Here is a 20,312-nt window from a genome sequence, read left to right on the forward strand (position 1 = left end):
TCTCATTCTTCAATAATATTAAGAGTAAAATAGTGAGTATGGAACATTTCATAAGAAATGGATTCCGCATACACGCATAATTTCTACAAAAGGCTTGAAACATTTGCATTTTTAGACGTTTTATATAATTGACCAACAAATTAGAATTGTCCCGAGATGTCAGTTTGTCTCAGAGAAAAGAGTGTAGAGCAGGTTTTGTGGGTTAAAGGTTACGAATGGTATGCGGAAGATAACAAAAAGAAAGGTCAGTAAGGTTCTGAATAAATAATAATGTTACGGATTTAGGCTAGCTACAGTATAACAGACGCAAGATAAGGTCCTTACAAATAACATACAAGTGACAAGTCATACACTCTCTTTTTTAGCTGGTGATAAGAATGGCAAAATAAAATATACTTAGTTTTACATCCTAAATTTCCCCAAAATGTATTTTCTCAATTCTGCAAATCCGAATTACATGAGTCATGTCATAGGTTTTCAATCTGGATTACACATTTCGAAATTGTGCTGTAATTTCGATGATAAGTACAATTGCATCCTCCTTACTGCACTCAAAATGAAATAAGCATTAAATTCCATAGCGTCGTATTGATAATTGCAATTGAAAGACTTCATATTTTTCCCACATTATGATATCAAACATTCAATAACAGAAACAGAAACACATTTGCAGATGTAAACACGCGCCGCTTCAATCCGATGTATTTCATGTAATATTTGCACAGATGAATCCAGTCCAAAATCACAAACTTTCGTCGAATCGAAACAAAATACCAAAATATATTCATTCCAGATCAAATGGAAAAGTTGCAATGCGCATTCATTCACAATATGACTGCAGATTTCAATTTTAACCACAGGTGCTCGACGCGAGCTTGATATTGAGAAGGGGAAAAAATCTGAAAGGAAAAAAATCATACAGAGTAACAAAACTACCTTAGATTACCCCCATGACCCGTTCTGACATAGGACCCTCTCTATCATAATATATAAGAGAGAAGGTACGGAACTTCCAGATACTTCGTTCCACCCATGACCCTCAATTTCTTCTGCTATTTCCGTCTTTAAAGGCACATGTCCACACTATATGACTTATTTTACTCCTGAGATATTTTGCTATCAACCAAGCCATACTTGACTTTTCTACGTTGTACCAAACTGAAGTTACGGGCTCCGAAACGTTGCATTTTCGCGAAGTTTTACTGCTGAGACAAGTCCGTGCTACTATGATAATAAGTATAAACTTTTGAGCCAATCATATTTCGGTGTTGACGTGTGTGCCACATAGTATGCCCATTTTGAAAATAGAGATGCATGTAAACGATGTATGTGCAGTGAAGAAGACAATGTCTAATTCTTGCATGGAACAGGATTCCTAAAGTTGAATAGTTATTGGTAAGTAAAAACTTACTTTTGCATCGACCACTGTTCTGTAATTCAAGAAGGGATGCATCGTAAAGTCGCAAACATGATACATCTAGGTCTCTTCACCGGTTTTCACATGTGCACGCACTTGTCCAGGAGACAAAATTCGCGAAAATGCCACGTTTAGGAGCCCGTAACTTCAGTTTGGTACAACGGAGAAAAGTAAATGATGGCTTGATGAATAGAAAAATATCTCAGGGGGAAAACGAGCTATATAGTATAGTTGTGTGCCTTTAAAGACGGAAATAGCAGAAGGAAATCGAGGATCATGGGTGGAACGAAGTATTTGGAAGTTCTGTACCTTCTCTCTTATATAGTGTAATAAAGAGGGTCTTATGTCAGAACGGGTCATGGTGGTAATCTAAGGTATTTTTGTCACTGTATGTTTTTTTCCTTTATATTATTGTTTTTTTTTTTTCTTTTCTTCTATCAACATCAAGCTCGTGTCGAGCACCTGTGATTTCAACTAGACACGCCATTTTCTTTCGAAAGTTATGTCGAGCGTGCGACTAAGTTCAAATTTATCTGGGCGGAGTTATGTGCGCATTAATAATGATGTTATTGTGTAATGACAAATCTGCGCTTGTGTATTTAGTTTTGGAATACGGCATTCATTCATTTACGTTGTTTCTTGTAGTGTATTTTGTTTATAGAATTAAACCTTAGGTAGAATAATAAAATGAGCATATGATAAAAAGGTTACTTCATTTGTATGGGAAAATATGAACTTGATTTGTCCGAAGGATATACTGCACTACCAAGGTCGTGCAGTATTCCATCCCAAAACTCGTTCATATTTTCCCATACAAATGCAGTAACCTATAATTACTGCATGTCGTTCAGCTTGACCAAATCAAAGTTCGAATGTTGTTTGTATCATCCTTTAATTTTCAAACTGTTTTCGTGATCACATATCGATTATGCACAAACGCATTTGGATGACCCTGTGTTAAGTTGTATAAATTTTCCATAGAAGTATATATTTTGTTCTTTCAGATTACATAAATATGTTAGGTTTTTTTTTGTGGGGAATCATTCGTCTTTTATTTTCATTCTTGATAATAAAAATATCCAATGTTTCAAAGACAATTTCAAGAATTCTGATGCAAGATCTGACACTTAAAATACCTTATTGTCCACTTTCATCCCAAGTAACAGGAGAGAATATGATTTTAGACAAGCAACTGGAGATCTTCCTTTTCACGTGACAATACAACAGTCATATTCTAAAATTATTACTGAAATATGAATTTCAACCACAAATTAGCTCTCAGACAGAAACACTTTCTATTTTTATTTTCTATTCGACGTTGGATAATCATGCACGTTCACAGGTGGGATATTAAATGCAACAGACTGCGATTCGTTGAATGGAATGAATGTTGCTTTAATCATCTTTATGGGAAAATAATTGTTGAATTGTTTATCTCTTGTAATATTATTTACAGTTAATGACAGGATACGATTGCATTAGGAGTAGGATGAGGTTAGCTTCATTGCAAGATCATTATCACAATGTAATTATTGGCTACATGGCTAATATCTGGAGCAAAAGTAACGATTTTTCGTAGTTTTGTGGGGTTTTTTTTCGATTATCATGCGCACCTATGGTTTCTAGTGTAATACCATAAGTGAGATAACCACGACAGTAAAGTAATCCATCAAAGGGTAAGAGTGCGAACAGTCGTTTGCTCAGCGAGATGGTACAATGCAATTACTGGAGGAAACGAAACCTCTAGGCAAGATATATGCAACATGAGCCAGTTTGGATCAAATTGCACAGATTGTGATTTTATGGCAATATTTTCCTACTAAAACTATCCCCAGTGGTGACTGAAGTATATGAGAGACGGTTTCTTAAGGAAATCAGCTTCAGGAAATCAAATTTGCTCTTACTGAATTTTAAACAAAAATGAGTGATGGCTGTTACCTGAGTATAACTATTTGGCGAAGTGTAGTTTTCAAAATTGCACCTAACCATGTGCTTTTATCGTTGTTACGGATTCCTTGAAACCTTAACAACGTGGACATATTCATTTACTAAAAAGATAAGGATTCCAAAGTTTCACAACCAGCTATCATTAATCACAAGTTTCAAGAGAATGGCGAATTGGAATTATATCGTATGGTTTTCCAGAGTCTTCAGATGCACGTTTTATTCCATTGCTTGTTATATTGAAGCACAAAGCTTGTGTAATGTTCTTTCGTGACTTTATTATATCTTAGTCTTATTTTGTTATCTAATCGAGTGTCAGTCACCTGGCATCACAACGAGGTTTAACTGCAGTCAATTATAGATGCAGCAATATTCGCTCTATCGGAATATTTACTGAATGGCGAAAAATGTATTGAATTTGAGTGTTACAATGGAATATTCGAGTCGCGGCACTGACATTCATTTTTTTAACCAAACGTGCAAATTACTTACAGAAACAGACCTGAAATCTGCTGACATGGTCATTTTGTAAAGAGACTAATTTTTAATCAAGCGTTCTGAACAAACTTAACTCCATGATATGGGTGAGTGCGCACTGCATGTCAGGTAATGGGACCATTGCTATAATGTCATTTAACAAATTTTTAACAGTATCTTTTTCCGGATCTATGTTTCCACAAAAAAACCTTAAAATTTAAATTAGAAACTTGTGGGCTTCTGGTATTACGATTTGAGTAAATTATCTTGAATAAATTGCAAAGAATGGGTTCTCTCTCTCTCTCTCTCTCTCTCTGTCTCTCTCTCTCTGTATCATTGTATGTTATGCATACCTAACAAGAAAGATAACTCATGCCAAACACTGCCCCCACCCCACCCCACCCCACCACCAGCACCACAAAAAAACCGGCAAACTCGATAAAATGATGAGATTGCTTGAAAACAAATTTGCTTGTTGTAACAGGAGCTGACTATATAACGGGATTACTAAGGGGGAACAACCCCAGCTCTATTTTCCTCTACGCAACGTCACGTTATACCGGTACCAACAATCACTGAGTCCTTTTATTTCTTATTTCATTTTTTGCGGTCACAGTCTATTGATCATATATATAAACATGTTTTCGAGAAATTGCGCATGAATCTAAATCAAATCAAAATTTAAATTTGACGCTGACACTGTGAATGTTAATATTGTCATAAGATAATGACAGCATATGATGCAATTATTCACCCCATATCAGAGTCATGGCCAGGCAAGCTTTCATTTTCAAAACTTTTATACAGCATCCGAACGTTTCGCCAAGATTATAGTTCAAGATCAATGAATACAAAGCATGTGTCGAGATCGATGTGCGCTATCTGTCTATTCATTAAATTGTTCCTCCTCGTCCATATCTACTAGTCCATCCTTAACTTTCCGTTGTAAAGTCCCTACAATTCCTTTAAAAGATGGCACCTAAATGTATTTTTCATTCTGCAAGAAATAACAGAGTTGAGTAGATACACTTGTAAGTTTGCCTGCATGACTAGATACATACTTTCATGCACACAAACATGGCTAAATAAGTGGATGAAATTGTAAATCCGCCTGCATGACTGGATATGTAATTAAAAAGCATACAATGGGTGGAAGATGAAGAACAGAAAGCAGTTTGAATTTTACATAAAAACGCATTCGAGGTCTGCGATGCTGTTTCGCGTGTCGCATATATCATGTTGATTCACGCACAGCTGAGATAACCAAATTACTTTTATAACTCAATATATTCCGTCTAATATCCAACAATAATTTTGTTTTTTTTTGTTATATCCACGTTGAAAAGTAACTATGAATTTTTTTGTTTTATGTCCCCTGATGATACAAGGGTCACTGCATAGTTATTTCCCACTTGTCAGCCACTAGGCCTTCATAAAATACGCCTTCCTTTAGGTATTATATATATATATATATATATATATATATATATATATATATATATATATATATATATATATATATATATATATATATATATATACGCGTATTTTATAATAATAATAATAATAATAATAGCAACGGCAAGATTATTAAGGGTGATGGTAATGATAATGACGACGATGATGATGATGATTTTACCTTTTCTGTCTCGTAGTAGGATCACAACACATAAGATACCCGAATATCACACCCCTGTAAATATTTCTTGTCAGTGAATATGAAATACGCATATTTATCTTCAAGGTGCTATAATTTACGCACGCATATTTATCTTCAAGGCACTATAATTTACATATGCATATTTATCTTAATGGTGCTACAATTTACATAGGTATATTTATCTTAATGGTGCTACAATTTACATAGGTATATTTAACTTAACGGTGCTACAATTTACATAGGCATTTTTATCTTCAAGGCACTATACTTTACATATGCATATTTATCTTAATGATGCTACAATTTACATAGGTATATATATCTTAATGGTGCTACAATTTACATAGGTATGTTTATCTTAACGATGCTAAAATTTACATAGGCATTTTGATCTTCAAGGCACTATACTTTACATATGCAAATTTATCTTAATGATGCTACAATTTACATAGGTATATTTATCTTAATGGTGTTACAATTTACATAGGCATATTTATCTTAATGGTGCTACAATTTACATAGGTATATTTATCTTAACGGTGCTACAATTTACATAGGCATTTTGATCTTCAAGGCACTATAATTTACATATGTATATTTATCTTAATGGTGTTACAAATTACATAGGCATGTTTATCTTGAATGTTCTATAATTTACACTGTGTGAGAAAGCTTGCCAGTAGCTTCTCGTGGGTCGGTGGTTCTTTCCGGGGTTTTCCCGGGTTCTTCCTCCACCATTAATACTGGCCGCCATGTATAGCATATTATGTGCTGAAAAATGGCGCTAAACTCCACAACAACAACAATTATAATTTACACACACATATTTATCTTCAACGTGCTATAATTTACACACGCATATTTATGTTCAAGGTGATATAATTTACACACGCATATTTATCTTCAAGGTGCTATAATTTACTGACGCATATTTATCTTCAAGGTGCTATAATTTACACACGCATATTTATCTTCAACGTGCTATAATTTACACAAATTTTCTAAGCTGAACCAGATAAACTTGATGACTGTTTTTATGGCTAGAGAGATTGTATTACTTCTCTGTTGTATTTTAAGTGCAGTTGGATACATTTTCACTAGGAAGGGTGATCAATATAATTGAAACCCTTTTGATGATAACGAAAGACGATAAATATAGTGGGTATTTTGCCAATTTTCTCAAGTGTCAACACCACATATACTTTAATTACATTTAATTTATGAAAATTGGTACAAATAGTTTGTGATTTATAAAATAGTACTGATTCCAGTTTTTTTTTTTTTTTTAAATATAAAGCTGGCAAAGAAAACCTCAACTCTGAAGAACATAATTAGACTGCAGCAACGTATTCATGGAAACCTACAATTAGACTTCAGCAACAACACAGAAAGAATAATGACAGATCACGACTGTAATCTTTTAAAGTCAATGTTTTATATAAGACCGTAAATGTACTCGTGTTCTGCTACGCGTACAACGTTGCTCAAGAGTGGTTTGTTTACATCCTTAGCTGTTTCAAAATACTGAGTTGGTTTATCCAACGCTGTACGAGGAAAGTACTTGCATTGAGAAAAGTGGTTACCTTAAGCTCTCTGGACGTGGATTTCACCTAGACGTAGGTCAATTATAGAGTAAAGTCTGACTATCTTCACAATACAACGAACTTGTCTGGAAACTGTTTATTGTACGGGAGCAATCTTCCACTATAGAGATATGTGAAATATGAAATTGCATGGACGAGAGAGCGTGTCGCAGAAGGTCCTTAGCTTCATAATGATTCACTCCAAACATACAGAAAGCTCATTCAGTAGTTTAGGAAACATAAGCAAACATAAACAAACAAACAAATTCACAAAACTTTAGCGCAAACCTTTTGTTATGTAATATTAAACGCCACGTTTTATGAGTATCTATAAAGATTCTAGAAAATATTAGCAAATGAATATCCAACCAAACTTTAAAGGCACATTTTCTGTGAAACTGAGCCCACAGTAAAAAGACTAGTCAGCATGTTATGGAATTAATTGTTTTTTTCAGTCATAATTATATTTGCCAAGTATGACGAGACTCTACAAAGGGGTTTAGAAAATGTACGCAGATTAACACTTGCAACAAAATAATTAAATGTTGACAAAGCGGATTGCGCCGTCTGGAAAAATGACTGCCATGTCTTGCCTCCCACTGGCATGGGTTTGAAAATAAAACGCGAGTGAAGTTCTCAAGGGTTAACAGTAAGATTACAGTGACAAACTTGAAGCTGATATGTGTGGTACTCACCTAGATGGTATTCACCTAGATGGTACACACCTAAATGGTACTCACCTAGATGGTACACACCTAGATGGTACACACCTAGATGGTACTCACCTAGATGGTACACACCTAGATGGCACTCACCTAGATGGTATACACCTAGATGGTACTCGCCTAGATGGTACACACCTGGTACTCATCTAGATGGTACTCACCTAGACGGTACTCACCTAGATGGTACTCACCTAGATGCAAAACTATATTGCTCTGAGACCAACAGTGCAAGAGGAACAAGCTGAAAACAAACAAATACTTTGACTCAACGTGTGAAACCGGAATTCTAGACATACAACATGAATCATCAATCATGACTGTTTTAATTAAACAGATAATCTAAATGGTTGTCACAGAAAATTAAACTTGTAACCATCACTTTGAAATAGAACAGATGAAATTGCAAAACTGGAAATATGAAAAGCATATTTCAACACCAACAATTTAACTAAACATGTGAAATTGGAATTCTCAACATAATCACATTGAAATTTCAACTGCAACTTTCTCAGCGACCAGCTTTTGACCGCTACGGTGCATCAGGGTTAGCCAAGAAAAACTATACCGACATGGTCTATAAACTGTATAATTAGCATGACTGAGACGATTTTAATAAGCTGACATTGTTCAGATAATAGCATTAGCACAAGTTATGTCTCCGATAATTAATAATTTGACAGAGTAGTTTTTAATGCAGATAAAGATTACAGCTTCGATTGCGGTCTCTATACGGACAAGGGGAACCCAGCCGTGACTTTGCAATTAACCGTTACATCTCTAGTAGAACAGGGACGAAAATGGCCAACATTTGGAACCGAATTATTTTAATTTTCGAACGTCCACAATCCATTTTCCTGTATGATACTTGTGTCTGTTCTTTTGTCTGTCTGTCAGACTTTATTCGCTAATGTAAATAATGTGTTACTGCAGATAAATACATGTAACATGTTACACTTATTATATATTGGTTTCATTCTCTTAAGAATATATTTATTGCCTCTCATGAAATCACCAGGAATTTTTACATCACCCCACAATTATTTCCCTGCCCAATGATGTGGAGAATGTAAACTAAACATGTACCTATTTCTGCGGGAAAGATCTACATGGCCCGTTACATTGTTTATATACTGATTGTTAATATTCATTATGAATGGTATGTATACACTATGGCCTGTTACATTGTTCATATACTGAATGTTAATATTCATTATGAATGGTATGTATACACTATGGCCTATTACATTGTTCATATACTGAATGGTAATATTCATTATGAATGACATGTATACACTATGGCCTATTACATTGTTCATATACTGAATGTTAATATTCATTATGAATGGCATGTATACACTATGGCCTATTACATTGTTCATATACTGAATGTTAATATTCATTATGAATGGTATGTATGCACTATGGCCTATTACATTGTTCATATACTGAATGTCAATATTCATTATGAATGGCATGTATACACTATGGCCTATTACATTGTTCATTTATTGATTGTTAATATTCATTATGAATGGTATGTATGCACTATGGCCTGTTACATTGTTCATATACTGAATGGTAATATTCATTATGAATGACATGTATACACTATGGCCTATTACATTGTTCATATACTGAATGTTAATATTCATTATGAATGGCATGTATACACTATGGCCTATTACATTGTTCATATACTGAATGTTAATATTCATTATGAATGGTATGCATGCACTATGGCCTATTACATTGTTCATATACTGAATGTTAATATTCATTATGAATGGCATGTATACACTATGGCCTGTTACATTGTTCATATACTGAATGTTAATATTCATTATGAATGGCATGTATATTATATGGCCTATTACATTGTTTATTTATTGATTGTTAATATTCATTATGAATGGCATGCATGCACTATGGCCTATTACATTGTTCATATACTGAATGTTAATATTCATTATGAATGGTATGTATACACTATGGCCTGTTACATTTTTCATATACTGATTGTTAATATTCATTATGAATGGCATGTATACACTATGGCCTATTACATTGTTCATATACTGAATGTTAATATTCATTATGAATGGCATGTATACACTATGGCCTATTACATTGTTCATATACTGAATGTTAATATTCATTATGAATGGCATGTATACACTATGGCCTATTACATTGTTCATATACTGAATGTTAATATTCATTATGAATGGCATGTATACACTATGGCCTATCACATTGTTCATATACTGAATGTTAATATTCATTATGAATGGCATGTATACACTATGGCCTATTACATTGTTCATATACTATATGTTAGTATTCATTATGAATGACATGTATACACTATGGCCTATTACATTGTTCATATACTGATTGTTAATATTCATTATGAATGGTATGTATGCACTATGGCCTATTACTTTGTTCATATACTGATTGTTAATATTCATTATGAATGGTATGCATGCACTATGGCCTATTACATTGTTCATATACTGAATGTTAATATTCATTATGAATGGCATGTATGCACTATGGCCTATTACATTGTTCATATACTATATGTTAATATTCATTATGAATGGCATGTATGCACTATGGCCTATTACATTGTTCATATACTGAATGTTAATATTCATTATGAATGGTATGCATGCACTATGGCCTATTACATTGTTCATATACTGAATGTTAATATTCATTATGAATGGCATGTATGCACTATGGCCTATTACATTGTTCATATACTGAATGTTAATATTCATTATGAATGGCATGCATGCACTATGGCCTATTACATTGTTCATATACTGAATGTCAATATTCATTATGAATGGCATGTATACACTATGGCCTATTACATTGTTCATTTACTGATTGTTAATATTCATTATGAATGGCATGTATACACTATGGCCTGTTACATTGTTCATTTACTGATTGTTAATATTCATTATGAATGGTATGTATGCACTATGGCCTATTACATTGTTCATATACTGATTGTTAATATTCACTATGAATGGCATGTATGCACTATGGCCTATTACATTGTTCATATACTATATGTTAATATTCATTATGAATGGCATGTATGCACTATGGCCTATTACATTGTTCACATACTATATGTTAATATTTATTATGAATGGTATGTATGCACTATACAGATAAAGCAACGTTTGTATCAAATTTGTTATCACGGAAAAGAATCTGAATATCAAATACAAAATCTTGTATTGTTAGAAAGAAATACTGCTCCAGACAAGCGTAAAAGTTTGTCTCTTATCCACTTGGAATTTATATATATATATTAGTGTGTGAGTGTAATCATGCCCTTCAGGTAGTAATGCATGAATTCTATTATGATTCCGTTTCAAAATAATTTTATATTTATTTATAGGTTACTGCATTTGTATGGAAATATATGAACGAATTTTCGGATGGAAATACTGCATGATCTTGGGAGTGCAGTATATCCATCCGACAAAACGAGTTCATATTTGTCAATACAAATGCAGTAACCTTTTTATTATATGCTCATTTTCTTATTCTACCTAAGGCTTATTTATGTAAACAAAAATACACTACACGAAACAATGTAACTGAATATATGGCATCTTCCAAACTAAATACACAAGCGCAGATTCATCACTACACAAAAACAACAACAGTATTAATGTGCACATAACTCCGCCGAGATAAATTTGAACTTAGCCGAGCGCTAGACAACTTTCAAAAGCAAATGGCGTTTTGGTCTACTTAAAATTGAAATGTGGAGTCATACTCTGAATGAATGCGCATTGCACCAGCTTTTTCCATTTGATCTGGAAAGAATAGAGTTTGGTATTATTTTCGTTTCTACGAAATTTTGTGATTATGGACTGGACTTATGTGAAAATTCTACATGAAGTACATCGAATTTCATCGGCGACGGAGCAGCATGTTGACATCTGCAATTATGCTTCTGTTCTGCCATTGAATATTTGAAATCATAATGTGGGGAAAAATATTAAGACTTTCAATTGCAATTATCAAAAAGACACTATGGAATATAATGTATATTTCATTTCGAGTACAGTGATGAGGATGAAACTGCACTTGGAATATAGTCGAACTTACAGTTCAATTTGGAAATGTACAATCAAGGTTGAGAACCCATGACATGTCTCATGTAATTCGGCTTTGCACAATTAAGAAAGTACATTTTGTGAAAATTCAGGATGTAACACTAAGTATAATTTTTGCCATTCTTATTACAACCTAAAGAAGACAGTTTATGCCTTGTCACTTGCATTTTATTTGTAAGGACCCTGTCTGGCGTCTGCTGTATAGTTAGAACAAATCCGAAACATTGTATCAAAAACGTTAACGCAGAATACGTCAAAGCAGCTGGTAGGTGGTAGTCCACAAAATATCTGCTTTAGTTCACTCAATTGGTTTACTTCATCCACATACAGCCAAAATAAATCAAAAGTGATGGCGTCTGCGTCAATTGTTTGTTAACAGTAGAAAGTAAGTCCTTTATTCACTTTAGTTTAATATGAATTGAACGCGTGTTGAATATCGTAAAATACTGCACGATTCTGACAATGTAATGTCAACGGAGAAGAAAAATGAGCATATAATAAAGTGCTATATACAGTGGTCAATTATTGCGTGTCATTGACACATTTAACACGTAACAGGATGTAGCATGAAGAAGAAATTGGAGCTAAAGCTTTTTACGGTAACAAAAAGAGGCAACCCACCTTGACTGGCTTGGACGGTTATCAAACCCGGGACCTTTATACTGCGAATCAGATCAACTGAGCTAACCCAGGTTCATGCAATAAGCATTATTTCTTTTAGAGTAGTGTACAAAGCACACACACATACTTGTGTGTGTGGGCGTGAGAGAGAGAGAGAGAGAGAGAGAGAGAGTTCAATTACCAAAGATTGGATTTTTATTATAGTTGTTGCACGATATGGCTATTGTAAATTTCCATATAGTTCTTGGTGTCATTTTAAGACATGATTTCTATTATATAAACAGTGTACGCGAATTTGTCAATTTCTTCGGCATCCGTTAAAGTGTGTATAGGTTGTTTTGCTGTTTCTTTCATATTGTCAATTTTTATTCGATCTCCAGGCCTCAAAAATCTACCAGAAAACAGTGATAAGTCATCAGAGAAGTGTACGTATATAACAAATACGACAGATGTTTGAAGCTGTAAGTGGATATGTAAGCAAAACCGTACAAATCATAATACAAATTTCGTCGCTTTTTTGTACCATAGAATATTTCATCTGTACAAGACCCAGTTAAATCCGTCTAAGATGCATTAATAAACATTAACAATAAAGCATTACGTGCTTAAGTACTTGCACTGGTAAATGTTATTTAAAAGCAGTCAATATCTATATTAATAGACATGTCGTAGGACATCAATTACGTTACCTAGTTTTTTAAGCCAATGAGATTAATAGACATGTCGTAGGACATCAATTACGTTACCTAGTTTTTTAAGCCAATGAGATTAATAGACATGTCGTAGGACATCAATTACGTTACCTAGTTTTTTAAGCCAATGAGATTAATAGACATGTCGTAGGACATTAATTACGTTACCTAGGTTTTTAAGCCAATGAGATTAATAGACATGTCGTAGGACATCAATGACGTTACCTATGTGTATAAGCCAATGAGCTAGAAGAGGGACTATATACCTGCCTAAACTCTTATAGCAAATCGAATCCAGTACTTATCAACAAGTTCTTTTTAATGCAAAACACAATTTCAAATTTCCGAAAATCAAATGTTTATAAATTGCATTAAAGAAGTGCAACAAGACTATTTTAAAATTTGTCTAATAAAAGTAAAACAATTAAATTGACATGGTTACCACAAGAATTAGGCTTGAACTATAGGTTATAGAAAATTAAGCATGGCCTTCTAACGGTTCTGTATTTGAGTTATTAAATGAAGTGGGCGGTACATATATGGTGTGTGTGTGTGTGTGTGTGTGTGTGTGTGTGTGTGTGATTTGAATTTTTAACGTAGCTTTAACAATTTTTTCAGTCATATGGCTACGATGTCTGCAGTGCGACAGTTTATAGTGATGCCATGCACTGGGCATCATGCCGCAGGCATGTGGCATGATGTCCCACCCAGTCACATTATCCTGACACCGGGACGACCAGTCCTAACACTAACCTCTTAATGCTGAGCGCCAAGCGAGGCAGGTGTTAGTACCATTTTTGTAAGTCTTTGGTATGACTCGGCCGGGGATCGAACCCACGACCTCCCGCATCCGAGGCAGACGCTCTAACCACTAGGCGACCGGAGCGGTGGGTACATATATGGCTTCAGCTCATTATTGCCCATACATAAATACTAAACATTCGTTGTCATGACAGTGTATCATAGAGAAAGTACCATTATGTCACATAGGTCTCGCACTGACTCTGATTGACATACAGAAAAACATAAGCGACAAAATAACTGCTTATATATAATATCCCTTTATACCATTTCAAAGCTTGCACTAAATCATTTGATTCTCATTATATATAAAGTAAATAAGGTTCTATAAAAAGAAGTAATTTAATTACTTCATAAAGCTATTTATATGCATGGTCTAATTTCAACATCTGCAAGGAAAACATTTATGGTGAACAATAGGTCAGACAAATACAACTTACCTTAATTACGATTGCTTTCAATGAATGAATTGAATCAAGTTGATACATGAGCAATTTGCAGTCCCTTCATGCTCAATACACGCTATCTAAATGAATTGAATGAAGTTGATACAGAAGCAGTATTTGAAGTCCCTTCATGATCAGTACATACTGTCTATTCTGATTAAACTGTGTGTGAAGTCCGCAGTCACTTGACGCAAAATACAAACTGCCTGTTCTGTTAAAACTCAGAGTTAAATCTGACAGCTGCTACTCGATGTCGAAATATATTGATTGGACAGTCATTCATTTACGGCTATAATAGTTACGAGAAACCAGAATACATTTTTTTTTCAAGTCGCTTTGTGAGGTTATATATATATATATATATATATATATATATATATATAGTATGTACGCTGTGTCACTGGCATACCACGTGATATATATTATTTCTTTAAGAGAAAACACGTTTTGATAATCTAGCAGTCTTAGACCTTAGAAGTATACTGATTGTACAAAATGTACCCCCGTATATCTTGCATAAGGTGAATTTGGTCAGTTTCCCTTTATAATTAATGACATAAAAGGCACATGATAAACTGCTGGGCAAGGTCGGTTAATGGTTATATATACAAGTTGTCTTTTCATATTTATTCTGTCTGATACAAATATCCCATGACAATAAATGCATGTAAAATCTATAGTAGATGATGTTAAGTTAAGCTACGTATGCTTTGTTTTTATTCATTTAAATGGTTAACACAATTGGCGGAACTACCACTTAAAGGTCAATACAGGCAAGCTTGGTGTGTGGGGTGCTAACCTCAATACGTCATCTGACTATTTTAATTACAGGTAATATAAATTCATCTTGAATGTAGAAAATATATATCTTTCATTGCCAAAAACCTCTATCTCAATGCTTAATTAAGTTTAGAACTGCAAAGCAATGATTCATTTTTTGAACATGGTCGATAGGCTAATGTTTCCTATAGCGAAAGATAGTATACACTGTCAAATCGCCAAAAATAAGCGAAGAATATCACTATAACCTGTCGTGTTCTTATTTTCCCAATCAAATACGAATATTCATAATGTAACTATAAACAGTTAATGAATGCGTGTACCATACGACTCATTAAAAATATATGTAGGTTCTTAAATTGTGCTTTACCAATTTGCAATTCCTGTTAAGCATTATGCTATCTTTTTCTTATATACCTCTTGTTTCATTTTGTCTTCATGTACTTGTCTTGGGTATAATTTAAATGATTTTTTGGTGTTATTGTAGTCCCTGATAACTAACGACATTCACTGTCAAACCAAGGTCTACTAAATCTAGGATGCGTAACACTATATTATGCTAGCTGGTGCTCAGAAAATAAGTGATAATAAATGAATGATGATGATAATTGATAAATGAAAAGGAATGTTAATTGTGCCTTAAGGAGATTCAAATCAGTTTTATTTACTTCAACTAATAATGCCTTGTTTTGCTTTAGTAAATTAAAATAATATACTAAAATAGATGAGATCCGTATTGGCGCAATATTCTTTTTTCTTTCTCCTCGTCCATATCTTATAAAAATTCCGTAAATATATAACTTGGATTACGTTTTACCGCAACATTCAAAGAAATATTGAGTAAATAAAGAATGACTAAAAGGTGAATGTGGACTAATTTCTTCGAGATCTTTGATACGGTTTAGGGATTTTACGCTAGACATAACACATTCAATGTAAGATACATTACAAAAAGTGATTTACCCACAACTCTACTATTACTGCACCTTCAATTTAATACTAGAAGATTATGGCATCATCAATATAAAAAGTTTTCGTCCCTGCTTATTGATGCATTTCTCTTGGCCAGCAGTAAATGTTTTTTATCTAAAGAACTTTATTAAAATAATATGCAATTGTTTTCGTCAAAATCAAGATAATCAGTCAAACATATATGACCTCAATACAGTCGTTCCCAATGGATATTCTGGCATTAGCATCTAATAAAAACAAACTGGCGCGTGATATCCACTTGAAGGTGATTTCTGCATCAAATACTCCAATATCAAATATTCCAATATCATCATCAACTAAAACTTCATGACTTTCTGGAGGTAAATAAATAACATCCACATGACATCTTTGTCAGCATTAGCAATTAATGTTGACGACAATATTATAGTCACTATGAATGAGTATACATAATAAAACTGAATCTTATTTTTATATAAACACCCCAATATCAACTTTTGTTTGACCTAAAATAAACTTATAACCTGGCAAAGATATCACGTCAAAATCATCACGTTTTATTTCAAGCACACAAAAATGTCAATTTGGTACAAGATCACAAAATTCTGGGCGATGCAGTCTACTTTTCAGTCCACAAATATTCATGGATACATGTTTAATATGTATTGAGTTTCAATGATTTTTAATTAAAATATGTTTTTATATATTATCAACGCCCTTGTATTGTAACACTTTCACATAGTCACACTCACACGTTACTCGGGTCGCTCTGTACCTCGTAACAAACGCCACTGTACTGTAATAAAAACAATATATGCTGGGTTTTCCACCAGAAAAGGAAATCCCAGTCAAGGGTTACGCAAATTATGTAACCCAACGACTAGGATGTCCTGGTCTTGGTACAAACACCGACACATTTTATCCTTCTGACCCATTGTTTTCCAATTAAATTTGAAAATAACACTGTACTTCTGCAATATAGTCAGTAAATTCCAAACACAGGATTCATCAGGTACTATTATTGTCTCTTACTCTACATAAAGCTCTTGAGGTTTTATAATCTTTTATGAAAATCGGAATAAATATCTAAGTAGAATCTAACTATATACGCAGTTATTAGAAAAGAAATAAAAATTCCAGAACAAAGTTACAATTGTCATGTGATGGAATTATTGCACAATGAACATCTCGAGCCATGTGCAAGTGTTGTCTAAATACTGCGTATTAATACAAATAGGTTAATGAGGACATTGAGGTGACCCGTCGACCCTCAGTAAAAATGTTCTATGCATGAGAAAGTATAAATATTTGATATTAATACATTTGATATTATTACCGTGTTATCACATTTCATCTAAGGATGTCATATGAAAATAACAATAAGTAATTAAGATCATGTATAAGGAAAACATTTAACTTTCTTCTGTTCTAATTTGGAAAACGTTCTATACCAGGCAACGGTACGATACAGTACAATACTGGGTACAGTTCTAATTTAGTTTTTAGTGACGGAGATTCTTGGAAATTTATATTTGCTGTCCTGCAAATATGGCAAGTGATGGTATTACTAGTACAATTATACACTACATGGAAATCTTCGTGTAGTGTGTGGATTGATGAACGAACCACTCTAACTGGTAAGCGCAGGAATTTTTATTTGTTTGCAATGTTTGATTAAACTGGGGTTGGTGGGGGGGTATGACAAGGTTTGAAGAACGCAGGTCTGACAAAACACATTTCTGGTTGTTGCTTGCTTTGTGGTAGCTCTTAAGATAGTTTACATTTTTCTACCCAGTGATGTGTACGTACAGCCAGTGATGTGTACGTACAGACTGATGTGTGCGTACAGACAGTGATGTGTACGTCTTGTTATGTTTACGCACAGACTTTGACATATACGTTCAGACAGTGATGTGTACAGCTTGTTATGTTTACGCACAGCCTTTGATGGGTACGTACATACTAATGTGTATGTACAGCATGTGATGTGTACAGCTTGTTATGTTTACGCGCAGCCTTTGATGTGTACGTACAGTCAGTGAAGTGTACAGCCTTTGTGTCTGCAACAGTTTCTGTTGTACACTATCTGTAACTCTGTAAATAAATAGCTCAGCGTCATTCGGTATCAAATAATTCGACCTAGTGTGCGTGTGTGTGTCTCACACAAGGTTTTGCATGGTGTGTAATGAAAGTTGGAGAGACTTTAAGTCGTTTAATAAGTTAAGTTTCATTTTGTTAGAGATCTGTTACTCTTTGATTTTATTGTAACTCAGTCAAGTACAGCATACAATATCAAGGGTTTCTTCTTTTTAAAAGTAGTTGCTAATCTGGACACCATGGCTGAGCCGACCTTAGGCAACCCGACTGCGATAAGAAAACTAAGGTTAGCAAATTGGATTTCTTTTCCGCATGAGTGAGAACACTTTCAAATAGATACTAATGTTACTCGGGTCACTCCGTACTTCATGCACGGAATGCTCGACTTTTTCGAGCCCTCGATCACAGATTTTTTTGATGGCTTGAACGATGCATTAAAGTTTGTCGTCGTTATTTTTGTGTATATTTTGTTTCTATTTATAATTGAACAGGATTAAAAGAAACTTCAGTACTTGCCCCGCCTGTTTTTTGTCTCAGACACTTTAGACTCGTCATCATCTCCACCCCACCCTCCGGTCCCGTTAGTGGTGTGAATCTATTCGCTTCCCTATCCCATTCCAAGAAGATTCAACCATTTCTTCTTTGACTTGCTGCCTTAAAATCCTTTAGCAGATAGTCATGCCTTTCATTATACCTTTAGGTAGCTGAAAAGTTTAAAATAGAAAACCAAATATATCTAGAATCGGGTCCTCAACCTCATCAAATCAATGCGCTGCCATATAATTCAAGCTCTCTTGTTTGGTTTCCATTGTTATTGTTGGGGGTACAAGAAATTTCACGCGACTATCTTTAATATTCTTTAAAAGGTTTTAACTGAATATGCATAAGCAAGCAGCGAACTGAAAATGAATAATATTTAAACAAGAAACAAACTTGAAATTAGGCAATAAAGCAAGTTTATGTGTATAACGTAAATATAAAGTAATATAATTATTTTAACTTTATTAAACGTACTCAAATTTAACGCCAGTTATGATATGCATGACTTCAGTTGGTACAAATGCTTTTTGTTGTTGTCTTTTTTCTTTTTGTTGATTGTTTTTCACTGTTGTGATTTTAATCGTTGTTATTTATCACTGGTACTTGACCCCTAACAGCTTTAATCCTTGCAATCGAAGCCCTTGCACGATGGCAGTCTCAGTTTAGTTTCTTGAAGACATGTCCGATTTATCTTTATTATCCGTTTGAAATTGTCTTACAACGCAACACTAGTAGTGCAAGGGATTTAATCTGACAGCGATTCCGACGTTCAGATCCATTTGCCTCTTGCTTTCTTCTAATCGTATTGAAACATTCTTGAATTCAGTTATGGAGTTAAAGTGGGAACAAACACCACGGTTAAGGATCTAGCGGGATGATCAATAAAACTTGTAGGAGGTAGGAGTGGTAAAAATTCAAAGCTATTAATCACTGTTTTTAAACTATGCAATTATGTTATTCAGTTGATCCCTGAAGACGGTTTTATATGGATTCATGCTAGACAGCTCATTTAAAGAAACACATATTTTGACAAATGAAATAAATTCAGTATACATGGCAAATTAAATGAATATGCATATTTTACCCACCAACGTAGAACATTGATGTTTTTGTGTTTGCCATAATCAGAACCAAAGTGAAATGAATGTTAAATCAGTGTAAAGGATGATACAGGTAAGACGCACTTTGAAGAAACATATCCTGATCTTATTTCACGATTTAAAAGATCAACTTATTAGCTAATACAACATCTCAACCCACTGTCAGATATTTAAAACGGAAACATTTTTCAGAGAGAATTGAGACATGATACAGTATAAGACGTTACTACAGTATGGGATAGTATACAGAATATATACTCGTATCAATCCATTCTTTTCCTTAAATTATTTTGACGAAATAATAACATTTATGATCCCATATCCATT

At 33.9% G+C, this 20,312-nt stretch overlaps 1 protein-coding gene across 1 annotated transcript in view; it reads right to left on the reverse strand.

Annotated features, from left to right (window-relative positions):
- Positions 1-14,690, reverse strand: part of LOC149788469 (galanin receptor 2b-like) — a 31,217-nt gene extending 16,527 nt beyond the window's left edge. Inside the window, exon 1 of the mRNA XM_089974451.1 lies at positions 14,512-14,690. The gene's annotated coding sequence lies outside the window, so the exon portion shown is untranslated. The remainder of the gene's footprint in view (positions 1-14,511) is intronic.
- Between the last annotated feature and the right edge of the window lie 5,622 nt (positions 14,691-20,312).

The sequence above is a fragment of the Sinohyriopsis cumingii genome, chromosome 11 (genome assembly GCF_028554795.1).
Source record: "Sinohyriopsis cumingii isolate HCF-2022 chromosome 11, ASM2855479v2, whole genome shotgun sequence".
Taxonomy (NCBI): domain Eukaryota; kingdom Metazoa; phylum Mollusca; class Bivalvia; order Unionida; family Unionidae; genus Sinohyriopsis; species Sinohyriopsis cumingii.